This window comes from Spea bombifrons, chromosome 2, assembly GCF_027358695.1.
Source record: "Spea bombifrons isolate aSpeBom1 chromosome 2, aSpeBom1.2.pri, whole genome shotgun sequence".
Classification (NCBI taxonomy): Eukaryota; Metazoa; Chordata; class Amphibia; order Anura; family Pelobatidae; genus Spea; species Spea bombifrons.
This window is the reverse complement of record NC_071088.1, coordinates 82,889,928-82,904,912: the sequence shown is the minus strand read 5'-3', so window position 1 is coordinate 82,904,912 and position 14,985 is coordinate 82,889,928.

The following is a 14,985-nucleotide window of genomic DNA, read 5'->3' as shown; positions in this document are numbered from 1 at the left end:
GAGAGAGGCTTTTAACAAACTCGATGGTGGCTGTGCTGAGCCGACACAGCCTACATAGCATAAATAGTTTGGTTGGGGTCCTTGTAACCGGCCCATTGTTTAGCAGAAGACCGGAGGGTTTGAGCCCCTGGGTTTTGTATCATTAGGAGTGGCGCCCCTGGACCTGCCGCCCTAGGCCTGGACAGGCCACTGCTAAATGACAGTAGAGACCTGTAGTGTGCTTAGCAGGGTCTGCAGGATGTAAGTCTTCCCAGTGCCGGTATGACCATAAATAAATATGGATGATAGTTAAGGGAACAGCTGTACAGACAGCAATAAACGAAGCGCTCACCCAGCCTTCATCTTTAACCCCTTAAGGACCAGGCTGTGTTTTACCTTTTGTACCATTGGGACCGAGGCTGTTTTAACACTTTTGCGGTGTTCGTGTTTAGATGTAATTTTCTCCTCACTCATTAAGTGAACCCACACAAGTTATATGTTGTTTTTTTCAGGACAAGAAGGGCTTTCTTCAGAGACCATTGTTTTAATCATATTATCTAATTTTACATAAAAAAAATAATAAAATATGATGAAAAATGCAAAACAAAAACACATTTCCTGACTTTTACCCCAAAAATCTTTTATTCATCCAAGAAGGCTAATGAAAAAAGCTACTAAATATATTCTACTATTTGTCCTGAGTTTAGAAATACCCAATGTTATTATGGTTTTTTTTGCTTTTTTCTGCACATTATGGAGCATTAAGTACAAGTAGCGTTTTGCTATTTCAAAACCATTTTTTCCAAATCTGGTAATTCTTCCTCCCATGTGCCATTTCGAGTATATTTGAAGCTGGCCAATGCAATCTACCCCATCAAAGCATATATTTTTGAAAACTAGAGACCCCAAGGTATTTCAAATGCTAGAATTTTAACTCTTTCCATGCACTAATTCTACCACCAGTCTTTGTCAAACTTTGTGTTAGTAATTTATTTTGTGTTTTTTTATCGCTAAAATTGCTCTTCACCTATGGATTTACAGCTTCTGGTATACATCACTTTCAAACAACACCCCAGTATGTGTTCAGCAACATCTCCCGAGTACAGTCATACCCCCCATGCATGGGTTTGTCGGCTTGTTTGGGAGGTAAAACGCTACATTTAGGAAGTGCACATTTTTTAATTTGGAACTTTTACATCTGGTCATTCTGCCCCCATGTCCTAATAGGACCATCTTTGAAGCGGGCTAAATCAATTTACCTCATCATGCCATATATTTTTGAAAACTAGACACCCCAAGGTATTTCAAATGCTAGTATTTTAACCCTTTCCATGCATGAGATTCTACCACCAGCCTTTGCCACACTTTGTGGTGGTGTTTTTTTTACACAAATTTTACTTTGGGTATAAATTTACAGCTCCAGGTATACGTCACTATCAAACAACACCCTAATATGTGTTCAACAACATCTTTCGAGTACAGTGATACCATGCTCATGCATGGGTTTGACTGCTGTTTGGGGTTAAAAGTAGACTTGCGCATTCGTCTTCGGGCGAACATGGAAACGAGCACAAAGAGGCCGTTTTTTTGTTCGTGCCAAAGACGCGCTGAAGAGAATACAGTGCCGGCAAAACGTAGGAGAAGACGAAGACTCACAACCACGAAGCTGCCAAAATTTCAAACAGGAGTGAGCTGATCCTCGTCTCTCCAATCAGCTCACTCTTGTGACGTCACGCTAAGGGTCTCGTCCAATGCCTGTGCTGCTGTTTTTTGAATTCTGAAGGCGCCTTTATAAGACCAGAGCTTGCCTGAGAGATCCATTCATTTTTTGCTGTGACTGCTTTGGCAACACTGCTGTGCTGCATCCAAGCGTTACAGAGAAATTGTTCTGTTCTGTGTGAGACTGGTAAGCCTCAGCCTGCCATTTCTCACAGTGTACTTCATCCTCACTTCAGTTCTACTGAATTAGTATTTAATAATAATAATTTGATTAATTTAATACTTTTTTTATTTAATTTGTCATCAACTGTGTAGTGCTGTTGAGTTGACAGTGCACTAGTGCCTACTGCCTGTCCTGCTTAAATAAATTAAATAATAGAATTTATAAATAATTTAATAGAATATATTATTAATAATTGAATACATATAAAATTATATATATATTTGTCAGTTATATATACTATAGTTAGTATAGTATTAGTAATAGTATACTAGTGTAGAGTGTACTGTAGACATTCAAGACATCTACTAGTGTCTAATCTAAAATCAGTAATATTAATAATTGAATACATTATAAAATTATATATATATTTGTCAGTTATATATACTATAGTTACGTTAGTAATAGTATACTAGTGTAGAGTGTACTGTAGACATTCAAGACATCTACTAGTGTCTAATCTAAAATCATTAATATCAATAATTCTATAATTCTTATCTTAATAGTTAATTAAATTAGCTATAAAATATAATTAATAATTACTACTAGCTTATAGTTCAGATAATCTATTAGTACTGGTTCTGCAGCTCTATAGTTTGTGCTTTGTTTTAGCAACAGCAAGAGACCAAATCAATTTTTCTTAATTAATAATATTTCATTTTATTTCATTTGTTTTGCTCACCTCAGTCCATCAAGTGAAGTGAACTTGTTGGGCTAGTGAGTGCAGCCGCGTAAGTGCTGTGTTCTTTTTTGATCAGCAAGCAGTGACGTTAACTGTTTTGCAAAGATTTTCTCATTTATTTTACATTTTATTTTAATTTTATTAAAAAGTACCCTTAGGCTAGGTTTCCACTTGGGTTTTTGTCCGGCGTTTTTTTCTTGATGAAAAACGCCAGGAAAACTGCCAAGAAAACTGCCGCTGCATTTACCTGCGTTTTGGCGTTTTTTTCTGCAGTTTTTTCTGGCGTTTTAGCCTTTCTGTGGAAATTGCTTTTTTTGACCTTAGGCAGTTTTTCCAGCCTTTACAAGTTAGAAGTTTCACCCAGCTAAAAGGGATTAGGATAAATGTCCTCTCCTGATGTCATTTACTTGGTAGACCCTTTTGTCTCTTTTCTGTGGTTTGTAAGGCATGCTTTATTCCGAATGTCTGCTCCTCTGGGAAGATTGGCCCCAAATGATGGTGCAAATTGTTTGCTGTTGCTTTTGGCACGCAGGATCCAGTCGCGTATGTTTGTTTGTAATGGCATGTTTGTTCCAAATGGTGTAAAATTCAATATGAACCAGTCCAGGACTTTGTTTTGTGTGAAACTGTTTGTTTTCATCCTATTTCTCGTAGGACACACATATACTGGGTCCATCCTCTGCATTGTAACTGTGGAAAAAACGCCATAAAAAACGCCAAGGCAATAAACCCACATGGCTTTTTCATGGCGTTTTTTCTCTCCCATAGACTTCTATTGGAGGAAAAACGCCAAGATTTCTTGCAAAAAACGCCAGAGTGTCAACATGCTGCGATTTTGAAAAACTGCCACAGAGCCCAAAAAAGCAGAAAAACGCCAAAGAGGACTGAAAAAACACCAAACAGAAAAACGCCAAGTGGAAATGGCATTTTGCGATTTCCTATTGAATTACAGCTAACATCTGGCTGCAGCCGTTTTTCACAAAAAAAATGCCAGGTGGCGCTATTGGCGTTTTTATAGGCGTTTTTAGCAAAAAAAAACCAAGTGGAAATCTAGCCTTAGTGTTTTGCTCACCTCAGTCCATCAGTGAAGTGAACTTGTTGGGCTAGTGAGTGCAGCCGCATAAGTGCTGTGTGTTTCAGCAAGCAGTGAAGCTAACTGTTTTGCTGTGATATTTTATTTTATTTCTAATTTCTTTTCAAGAAAAATTGACTGTGTGACGACAACAACTGTACTAAGCAAAGCTTCAAGCTACTAGCTGTAGTACTAATATAATTCTAATCTTCTTAATCTATAATATATTATATAATATAATATAAATTCTAATTCATAATCTATAATATATATAAGTAATTCTAATTCATAATCTATATTCTATCTATAATCCAAAATATAAGTAATTCTAATCTATTAATAATATAATATTATATATAACTTAACCTCACTTCAGCTTAGTGAGCTTGAGAGCGTCTGCCTAGAGTTAGACTAGAATACTAATATAGCTTTAGGTTTAGCATAGTAGTAGGATAGGCTCTTAGGCCCGTGTAAATTCAAAGTCTTTAATTTTTTTTATCCCCTTTTTTTTTAAAGTTTAAAGTTTTTTTTTTTAAGTTTTTTTAAACACTACACTACACACACAACACAAAGTTTGAAATGGATCCTCCTTTTGGGACTAAGGAGGGACAAGCTCCATCTACCACCACCACCAGTTCTAAGATGCAGCCTTTGCCTCAGTCTAGTCGGCCAAGTAGGCCAAGCTCTCGCTTATCATTTGGGGAAGCATTGCTTGAAGGATCATCAAGTAAAGGAAAGGCACCAAAAGCAGGCAGTAGTAGTGCGGCTAGGCCCACAAGCTCTATGTTTTTTTACAGAAAGCCTTAAGCACCAGAAGCACGTTCAAAGTGAAAGGGTAGCACAACTAGTACTTCTACTAGCCCAGTGAGTAAAATGAAGTGCGTTTTGTAGGGCTGCAACAACTAATCGATAAAATCGATAATAATCGATAATGAAATTCGTTGGCAACGAATTTCATTATCGATTAGTTGAATCGATTATTATCGATTATAAAATGAGGGTTTTTTCAGAGCAAACGCTCTGAAAAATCCCCCTCATTATATAATCCGTTTAGTCTGACTCACCGTCTCACAGCAGCAGCTCCTACTTACTCCCCCTCCCTGTAATCACTGTGACAACTGGCCCCGCCCCTTCCTTCTCCAGGCCAGAACCACATGGCTGTGACACTCATCTAACTGTAAGTATATGTGTATATGTATGTATATATATATATATATATATATATATATATATATATATATAATGTGTATGTGTGTGTATATATATATATATATATATGTATGTATATATATATATATATATATATATATATATAATGTGTATGTGTGTGTATATATATATATATATGTATATATATATATATATATATATATATATATAATGTGTATGTGTGTGTATATATATATATATATATATATATATAAATATGTGTATATATGTATGTAATATATATATATATTTGGGCTACTGAAAGTTAGGGGAGGTGGGGGTTAATTTAGGGGCAGTTATGGTTAGTGGGGTGTTTAGGGTTAATTTAGGGGCAGTTATGGTTAATTTGGTGTTTAGGGTTAATTTAGGGGCAGTTATGTTAATAGGGTGTTTAGGGTTAATTTAGGAGCAGCTGTGGTTAATGGGGTGTTTGGGGTTAATTTGAGGCAGTTGTGGTTAATAGTGTGTTTAGGGTTAATTTAGGGGATGCTGTGGTTGATGGGGTCTTTAGGGTTAATTTAGGGGATGCTGTGGTTAAGGGGGTGTTAAGGGTTAATTTAGGGGCAGTTATGGTTAATGGGGAGTTTAGGGTTAATTTAGGGGAATCTAAATCCTGGGGGCAGTGAAGTGACATATCTGGGGGTATAAGGCATATACAGTATATAAGGCATATGTGGGGAGGGCAGTGTGGCATGTCTGGGGAGGACGGAGTGGTGTATCAGGGTGTATAAGGCATATCTGGGGGTAGAGTGGCATATCTGGGGGTAGAGAAGTGGCATGTCTGGGAGGCAGGGTGGCATGTCTGGGGAGGATGGAGTGGGGTATCAGGGGATATAAGGCGTATCAGGCACAGTGGCAGATGTGGGAGGCATTGTGGAGTGGCAGATGTGGGAGGCAGCATGGCGTGGCATATGTGGGGAGGGCAGGGTGGCATGTCTGGGGAGGATGGAGTGGTGTTTCAGGGGGTATAAGGCGTATCAGGCACAGTGGCATGTGGGGGGTAGAGTGGCGTGGCAGATGTGGGAGGCAGCGTGGCGTGGCAGATGTGGGAGGCAGCGTGGAGTGGCAGATGTGGGAGGCAGCGTGGCGTGGCAGATGTGGGAGGCAGCGTGGAGTGGCAGATGTGGGAGGCAGCGTGGCATATGTGGGGGGGCAGCATGGCATGTCTGGGAGGCAGCGTAGCAAGCCTGGGCTCAAATGTGCATATATTGGGGGGCTGGTTGGGAAATAAAGACAAGAAATGTATTATCAAAGTTTTTTTATTCTGCTGTTTGTATTTAACATCATTTGTTTAGTAAATTATTTTAAATAAATGAAAAATTTACATTCATTTTTTTTTATCCGATTAATCGATTAATCGAAAAAATAATCGGCCAACTAATCGATTATTAAAATAATCGTTAGTTGCAGCCCTAGCGTTTTGCCCCAAGCAGCATCTTCCCCATCCACAAGCAGCATGCAAGGTACCAAGCAGAGCCAAATTAGCAACAAGACTCAGAGGGGTCCCAAACCAAAGCGATCTCATTCCTTTGTAGGGAAAACCAACACCACCACCCCCACCTCTACCGCCTCTACCACCACTAGTGCTGCGCCTACTGTTCCCACCGGTACCGCCACGCCATGTCCTCCTAGTACCTCTAGCAAGCCACCAAGTCCTTACAATATTTTTGTGAAGACAGTTAGAGAGAGGGCTACACATAGTGGAACTCCACCTAGCGAGGTAGCAGAGGAGCCTGAGACTGAGAGGACAAGTGCAGAGTCTGTTCTTCCTGCTCGCACTACTACTAGTCACGAGTCTCACGACGATATCAGTCTTAGCTCCAGCCTAGCAGGCTCCTGCCGTGTTCCTGAGTTGCGGCCAGCGCCCCACTAAGTGGACTCCCAAGTCGAGTACCCTGCAAGTGGGCAACCTGCCGTGTGCCCTGCAAGTGGGCAACCTGCCGTGTTCCTGAGTTGCGGCCAGCGCCCCACTAAGTGGACTCCCAAGTCGAGTACCCTGCAAGTGGGCAACCTGCCGTGTGCCCTGCAAGTGGGCAACCTGCCGTGTTCCTGAGTTGCGGCCAGCGCCCCACTAAGAGGACTCCCAAGTCGAGTACCCTGCAAGTGGGCAACCTGCCGTGTGCCCTGCAAGTGGGCAACCTGCCGTGTTCCCGAGTTGCGGACAGCGCCCCACTAAGTGGACTCCCAAGTCGAGTACCCTGCAAGTGGGCAACCTGCCGTGTTCCTGAGTTGCGGCCAGCGCCCCATTAAGTGGACTCCCAAGTAGAGTGCCCTGCAAGTGGGCAACCTGCCGTGTGCCCTGGAAGAGGGCTTCTAGCCGTGTCGTGTGCCCTGCAAGAGGGCTTCTAGTCGTGCCGTGTGCCCTGCAAGAGGGCTTCCTGGCGAGTGTGCCCCATCCCGTGGGCTTCCTGGCGAGTGTGCCCCATCCCGTGGGCTTCCTGGCGAGTGTGCCCCATCCCGAGGGCTTCCTGCCGTGTGTGCCCCATCCCGGGGGCTTCCTGCCGTGTGTGCCCCATCCCGGGGGCTTCCTGCCGTGTGTGCCCCATCCCGGGGGCTTCCTGCCGTGTGTGCCCCATCCCGAGGGCTTCCTGCCGTGTGTGCCCCATACAGCGGGCTTTCAGCCAAGAGACTTTCCTTGTTGCTATATTGTTGTACCATTAAATGCAATACAACTCTTAATGCGCATCTGCAGTCTGTGATTTATTTCCTGCGCCTGTCTGTACCAACCCCAAGCCATCATGCATCGTGGGGTGCAGACAGAGTCCCTCGTATCCCCTGCACCTGGGCTCCTTATCTACCTGTGTCCTCGGTTCGTGACAGGAGATGAGTGGTCAGGGAGCAGTGTCCAAATGACTAGTGCACAATTTTCCCCTGAGCCTCCACCTTCTCCGCTACGATCATCACCATCACCACCAGCAGCAGCAGCAGCAGCAAAACCTACCAAATCTAAAGTTAAAGCAATTAGCAGTCCCACTAGGGCCAGTACTGTTACCACCAGTCCCACCACCACTAGTTCTACCTCTGTTCATCCACCCCGAGCAGTAGGAGCAGCACCCAAGGCACACTCCAAGGCTATGCGCGCCCCAATTTGGGAGCACTTTGAAAATGTTGAAGAAGGGCGCTATGGAAAGTGCAAACATTGTGGGAAGCTAATAAGCAGAGGGAAAGTGTCTGGCCATTTTACCAGTGCTAGCATGAAGCATCACCTCAGCACTCAACACAACGCTGTGCTATTGGGGAAAGATGCAGACGGCTGGTGGCCGTGGAAAAACCCCAACAGCTGCTTCTGAGCCAATAGCAGCAGCAGCTAGTGCTGGCAGCCAGAGACCAAAGCAGGTTGGAGCACTGCATGTCCAGCCCACCCTGGAACAATTTGTGGCATTCCAATCCAAAAGGTCAACGCCCAAACAGCAGGCCAATAAAGTAACGCGACTTATTGGTCATTTCATTGCTTTTGGAGGGGCATCCTTCTCTATGATCGAAGGGTAGCCTTTCAAACAATCGATGGCAGCTGTGGCGCCACAATATACAGTTCCGTCACGTTCCACTTTCAGCAGGAACATTGTCCCCTCATTGTATCGGTCCTGTGTTGCAGCAGTGAAAGAGGAGCTTTCCAAGGCTGCTGGTCAGTCTGTTCATTTCACAACAGATTTGTGGAGTGCACCTAGTGGGCAGCATGCCTTTCTTTCTTTGACAGCACACTGGTGGCAGCCCGGTGTGCCCAAGGAAGCTGCTGCAGCAGGCTACCGATCATTCCTTCTCCATGCAGAAGTGATGGATGAAAAGCACACTTCCCAAAATATTCTGCATGCGATGAGGAAAATGTTTAGCCTTTGGGTGGGAGCAGAGGCAGGCACCAATGTTGAAGTTGGTTTTGTGGTAACTGACGGAGGTGCCAATATGGTGAAAGCGCTGCGAGATGGCCATATTGTTGGTGTGCGCTGTGCAGCCCACATCATCCATCTTGTAGTGAAGGCAGCAATGTCAGAAGGAACTAATGTGGCAGCAGTAGTTCTGTCCTGCTGCAGAAAGATCGCTGGGCACTTTCACACCATAGTGTTAAGGCTAGCCAACTTTTGAGGGAAGAGCAAGAGAGGTCAGGTCTTCCCGTACACTGCCTACGTCAGGATGTCAGTACACGGTGGAACTCCACGTTAGACATGCTGGAGAGGATTTTGGAGCAGCAGAGGGCAATCCATAATCTTGCCTCAGAGCACAATATTGGGATTACATCCCCATTGAATAGGGAGGATTGGACAGTGATCGCCCAGGTAGTGGCAGTCCTTAAACCATTCAGGGATGCCACAGAAAATTTAAGCTCAAACACTCAAAGTCTGGCCCAGGTAATCCCAGTGTTCTCCCATCTAGGCAGCAAGATGGATGTGTTCCTTGAAAACCGTGAGGCTGTTCAAGGTGGCACTCTACATCCTGAACTAGCAGTCATAGTCAGGAAGCTGAGGGATCTGCTAAAAGCACACCTTCGCAAACGCATGGAAGAGAGTCCCGAAATGATGCTAACGTGCGATCCAAGAATTAAGGGAAAGCTAGCTTTGAAATTCAATGTTCTCAGTAGCTATTGGTCAACAAGGTGTGTGACTGGCAGCGTAAAATGGGAATGCTGTCCGAGGTGGGAGAGGTGCAGGAGGAGGAAGAGATTATGTGGTCTGCTACTCCTAGCAGCAGCAGCAGTGCCACAAGCATCACAACAACACAGCTGTGTTTTGGGAAGAAGCACTTGGGAGTATAGTTAGACCATCTGACAGAGCTAGCAGCAGAAAGGAGAGTAGTGCTGCTGAAATGGTCAAACTTTACCTCTGTGAAGTTCCTTCTGCGCCTAATGTTGATCCTCTTAGCTACTGGGATGAAAAGAAGAGTGTGTGGCCTGCACTCTCATGGGTTGCGCAGCAGCTTCTATCATGTCCGCCAACCACTGTTCAAAGTGAGCGCGTGTTTTCTATGACTGGAAACATACTGAGTCCACAGCCCTCACGCATGGCACCTCATCTGATGGAGCAGATTGCCTTTCTTAAATTCAATCTGCCCAAGTTGGGTTACCCAGCTCTTAGCTTGGAAAGTTAATTTTTTTTCTCTCTAATCTTTAAGGTAGTTTCTCCCCCTGGTTGCACGTGTTTGCGGTGTGGCAACGTCTGCTACCTCCGCCGGTGTAGCCAATTTACGCTAGGGCCTAGTGTCTGAGTTCTGGAAGTCGGCTCCCAAACGCCATGGAGTGACAGACTTTCATGCTTTGCCCTGGGGTGAAATAGGCGAGCGGGTCGTCAATTGCCCACTCATTCACCTTTTTCCGTTTCCAACGCTGCTGCTGGTGGTGGTGCCAGTATCTTTTGCCAGTTCGCTTCCTGGTTGAAATCATGCCTCAAATGTCCCTAATGGAAAGGGTAGTTTCTCCCCCTGGTTGCACTTGCTGCGGTGTGGCAATGCCTGCTACCTCCGCCGGTGTAGCCAATTTACGCTAGGGCCTAATGTCTGAGTTCTGTAAGTCTGCTCCCAAACGCCAAGGACTGACAGTCTTTGGATGCTTTGCTCTGGGGTGGAACAGGTTAGTGGGTCACCAATTGCCCACTCATTCGCCTTTTCCATTTTTCAGTGCTGCTGGTGGTGGTTCCAACGTCTTTTCTGCCAGTTCGCTTCCTGGCTAGAGTCATGCCCAAAATGTCCCTAATGGTAAGGGTAGTTTCTCCCCCCTGGCTGCGTCTGTTTGCGGTGCGGCAACGCCTGCTACCTCCGCCGGTGTAGCCATTTCCATTTTTCAGTGCTGCTGGTGGTGGTTCCAGCGTCTCTTTTCTGCCAGTTCGCTTCCTGGCTGAAATCATGCCTCAAATGTCCCTAATGGAAAGGGTAGTTTCTCCACCTGGTTGCACTTGCTGCGGTGTGGCAATGCCTGCTACCTCCGCCGGTGTAGCCAATTTACGCTAGGGCCTAATGTCTGAGTTCTGTAAGTCTGCTCCCAAACGCCAAGGACGGACAGTCTTTGGATGCTTTGCCCTGGGGTGAAACAGGTGAGCGGGTCGTCAATTGCCCACTCATTCGCCTTTCCCAATTCTGCTGCTGGTGGTGGTGCCAGCGTCTCTTCTCTGCCAGTTCGCTTCCTGGCTAGTGTCATGCCTCAAATGTCCCGAATGGTAAGGGCAGTTTCTCCCCCATGGCTGCCTCTGTCTGCGGTGTGGCAACGCCTGCTACCTCCGCCGGAGTGGCCAGTTTACGCTAGGGCCTTGTGTCTGAGCTCTGGAAGTCTGCTGCCAAACGTCTAAGACTGACAGTGTTTGGTTGCTTTGCCCTGGGGTGAAACAGGTGAGCGGGTCGCCAATTGACCACTCATTCGCCTTTTCCAATGTTGCTGCTGCTGGTGGTGGTGCCAGCGTCTCTTCAATGCCAGTTCGCTTCCTGGCTAGTGTCATGCCTCAAATGTCCCTAATGGTAAGGGCAGTTTCTCCCCCCTGGCTGCCTCTGTCTGCGGTGTGGCAACGCCTGCTACCTCCGCCGGAGTGGCCAGCTTACGCTAGGGCCTTGTGTCTGAGCTCTGGAAGTCTGCTGCCAAACGTCTAAGACTGACAGTGTTTGGGTGCTTTGCCCTGGGGTGAAACAGGTGAGCGGGTCGCCAATTGCCCACTCATTCGCCTTTCCCAATGCTGCTGCTGCTGCTGCTGGTGGTGGTGCCAGCGTCTCTTCAATGCCAGTTCCCTTCCTGGCTAGTGTCATGCCTTAAGTGTCTCTAATGGTAAGGGCAGTTTCTCCCCCCTGGCTGCGTCTGTTTGCGGTGTGGCAACGCCTGCTACCTCCGCCGGTGTAGCCAGCTTACGCTAGGGCCTTGTGTCTGAGTTCTGGAAGTCCGCTCCCAAACGCCAAGGACTGACAGTGTTTGGATGCTTTGCTCTGGGGTGGAACAGGTGAGTGGGTCGCCAATTGCCCACTCATTCGCCTTTTCCATTTTTCAGTGCTGCTGGTGGTGGTTCCAGCGTCTCTTTTCTGCCAGTTCGCTTCCTGGCTAGAGTCATGCCCAAAATATCCCTAATGGTAAGGGCAGTTTCTCCCCCCTGGCTGTGTCTGTTTGCGGTGTGGCAACGCCTGCTACCTCCGCCGGAGTAGCCAGCTTACGCTAGGGCCTTGTGTCTGAGCTCTGGAAGTCTGCTGCCAAACGTCTAAGACTGACAGTGTTTGGATGCTTTGCTCTGGGGTGAAACAGGTGAGCGGGTAGCCAATTGCCCACTCATTCGCCTTTTCCATTTCCATTTCATTATTTTCCTTCTGATGCACAACCAAACAAACATAACACACACAATAACACAAATAACACAGTGACATAACACATAACACACACACGTACAATGCACAAATCACAAGGACCTTTCCTCTTGTTATTTGTCCTGGCCTTCACTTTTACACCCACTAGCATTAACGCTATAACTCACACTTCATCCTATAACATTTTTCCATCCACATACCTGCCAACAGACCCAACTTTTTCAGGGACAGTCCTGCTTTTTTCCAGTCCTGTCCCATCTAATTTAGCTAAACTAGGTATGCAAATACACGTAGGTAGTTATAGCTCGGTAGGTAGCACTAGTAAAAACATTAAATAAATATAATAAAGTACTAAATAATAAATCTAACTTTAAAATACATTTAAATAAACCCCTAATTTTTTTTTTAAAACCCATTAAAATTAAATTATTTAGACATAATACATCTTTAACCAAACCAGTGCACTGCTACTAATCTTAAACATAACCGTACATTAACCCTAAGCTATTTTTAAGTTAATTTTTTCCATCCGCGTACCTGCCAACACACCCAAGATTTTGGTGGACAGTCCTGCTTTTTTCCAGTCCTGTCCAGTAAAAGTTGGGTTGTTGCAAAGTATGCCATTGTAAATAGGTAGCAAATGTTAGGCATGTATTACAAGTGGTCCAAAATCAATTTAAAAATGTAAAATAACCCCTATTCTTTTATTAAACATCTATGGATGTGTGGCTGTGTATGATAAAAAGGAGGCCAAGTTCCTTGGAGCATTTGTCTAGGTCAGGGGTTCTCAAACTGCGGCCCTCCAGCTGCTGCAGGACTACATCTCCCATAATGCTCCTTCAGCTAAGGGGCTGGCTGAGGAGTATGGGAGATGTAGTCCTGCAGCAGCTGGAGGGCCACAGTTTGAGAACCCCTGGTCTAGGTCATTTTGTGTACAGTACACCTCGGTACGTGTGTGCAACTCTATTGGTCATTTCGGCAGGGGGCTCGCCTGCCATCAACGAATGAAGTGCGTTCTGCAATTCACTCGTTGATGCCAGACCAGCCCCCTGCCGAAACGACCAATAGAGTTGCACACACGTACCTTCATGGCAGCTGCTGCTGCTCCGATCTGTTAACCCCGTATTAACCCCTGCTAGGCAACCGGGAGGGAAACCGAAGATCAAACGAGCACGAAGAATGTCCACAAATATTCGCCCGAAGAGAAGACAGGAACGGGCGAATATTCGCAGAATACGAAGATTTTTTCCCCCCGATGACGAGCATGAAGACGAACACCAAGAGCCCCCTGGTGCCCAAGTCTAGTGTGAAGGCAGCAGATTGATGAGTGGGGGACATGCAGGAAGAAATAAGATGGATGGCTAAACAGCCAGACAGTAGACTGAAAGCGTGAAGAGGCAAGCTGTAGTAGACTGGGTAGGAAAGCAATCGGAAGAGACCAGGGGAGGAAGGAGAGCGGAAATAGATGGAGTGATAGGAAGGCGGCAGCAGACTGGTAGTAGGAATAGGCAGGTGGCAGCAGACTGGGAGTGGGAAGAAAAAGGGTATTAAAACAGATAGGTGGCATCTGGCTGGTGGGAACAGACTTGAAGGTGGGAGAGGCAGCAGTAGACTTGAGGAGGATCTGGAAGGCAGTAGCAGACTGGGTGGGACAACGTTGGCAACAGAATTGCGATTAGGAAAGCTGCAAGAGACCTAGGCTTGAAACCAGAAATAGGAACGGGGGAACAGGCAAGCGATGGATAGGCAGATGGCAACAGACTTGGGAGGGACATATAGGAAGGAAAATACAGGCTACAGACAGGGGAGAAACAAGCAGACAGCAGACTGAAGGTGGAAGAACATGCAGGCAGCAGAAGACTGGTAGAGGGGAGGAGGCAGGTGGTAGTGGGCTGGATAGGTGAACAGGCAGGTGGTAAAAGACTAAGGGGGGATGTCAGTTAGGATTAGACCAAGAGGCGATATAGACAAGCGGCAGCAGACTTCGGGGCACCGACAGGCAGCAGATTAAGGTGGGAATAGGCAGGTAGCAGAAGACTGGGAAGGGAAAAAGCAGACAGTCCCAGATTTGGTTGGGGAACTGTCAGGGGGAACAGGTGGGAAGGAAACTTACTGGGGGGATCAGGAAGGTGGCGTTAGACTGGAAAAGGGAACAGGGAGGCAAGAATAGACTGGGTGGTAAACAAGCAAGCAGCAGACTGTGGAATGGACAGGGGGCTGAAGACTTGGCAGGGGCAAAACAGCCAGGCAACAGACTGAGAGTTGGAAGAGGCAGGCTGTAGTGGACTGGGTAGGAGAACAATAAGGGAACAGACCAAAGCAGGAATAGACCGGCGGACATAGACCAATGGTAGGAGTGGTGATTGGAAGGTGACAACAGACTAACATGAAAAACAGAAGGCAGGTGTAGGCAGGCAGCCAGGTAATAGGCTGTAGGTTGGTGGCAATATACAGAAAGGAATAAGCAGACAGGAGGCGAAACAGTAAGGTAGCATTATAGTGAAGCAAGGAGAATAGACAGCCTGTAGCATACCAGGGGGGAAAAGAAACACGGCAAGAGTCATAGATAGGAAGGCAAGAATAGACAGGCAGCAAACTGGGGATGGAGACTTGCAGACAACAGAGTGGGGGAATATGCAGGAAAAAATATACAGGCAGCAAACAGGGGATAGGCAGATAGCTGAGAAAAGTGGTGCGGGGGGGGGGTTCTGGCAGCCTGCAGCATACTTGGTAGGAGAATATTTAGGCAGCAGCAGACTGGGGAAAGAGGAAGGCTGCATTAGACTGGATAGAAGAAAACAACAAAGTGGCAGCAGACTAGGGGGGAGGAACAGGAAGGTCAGA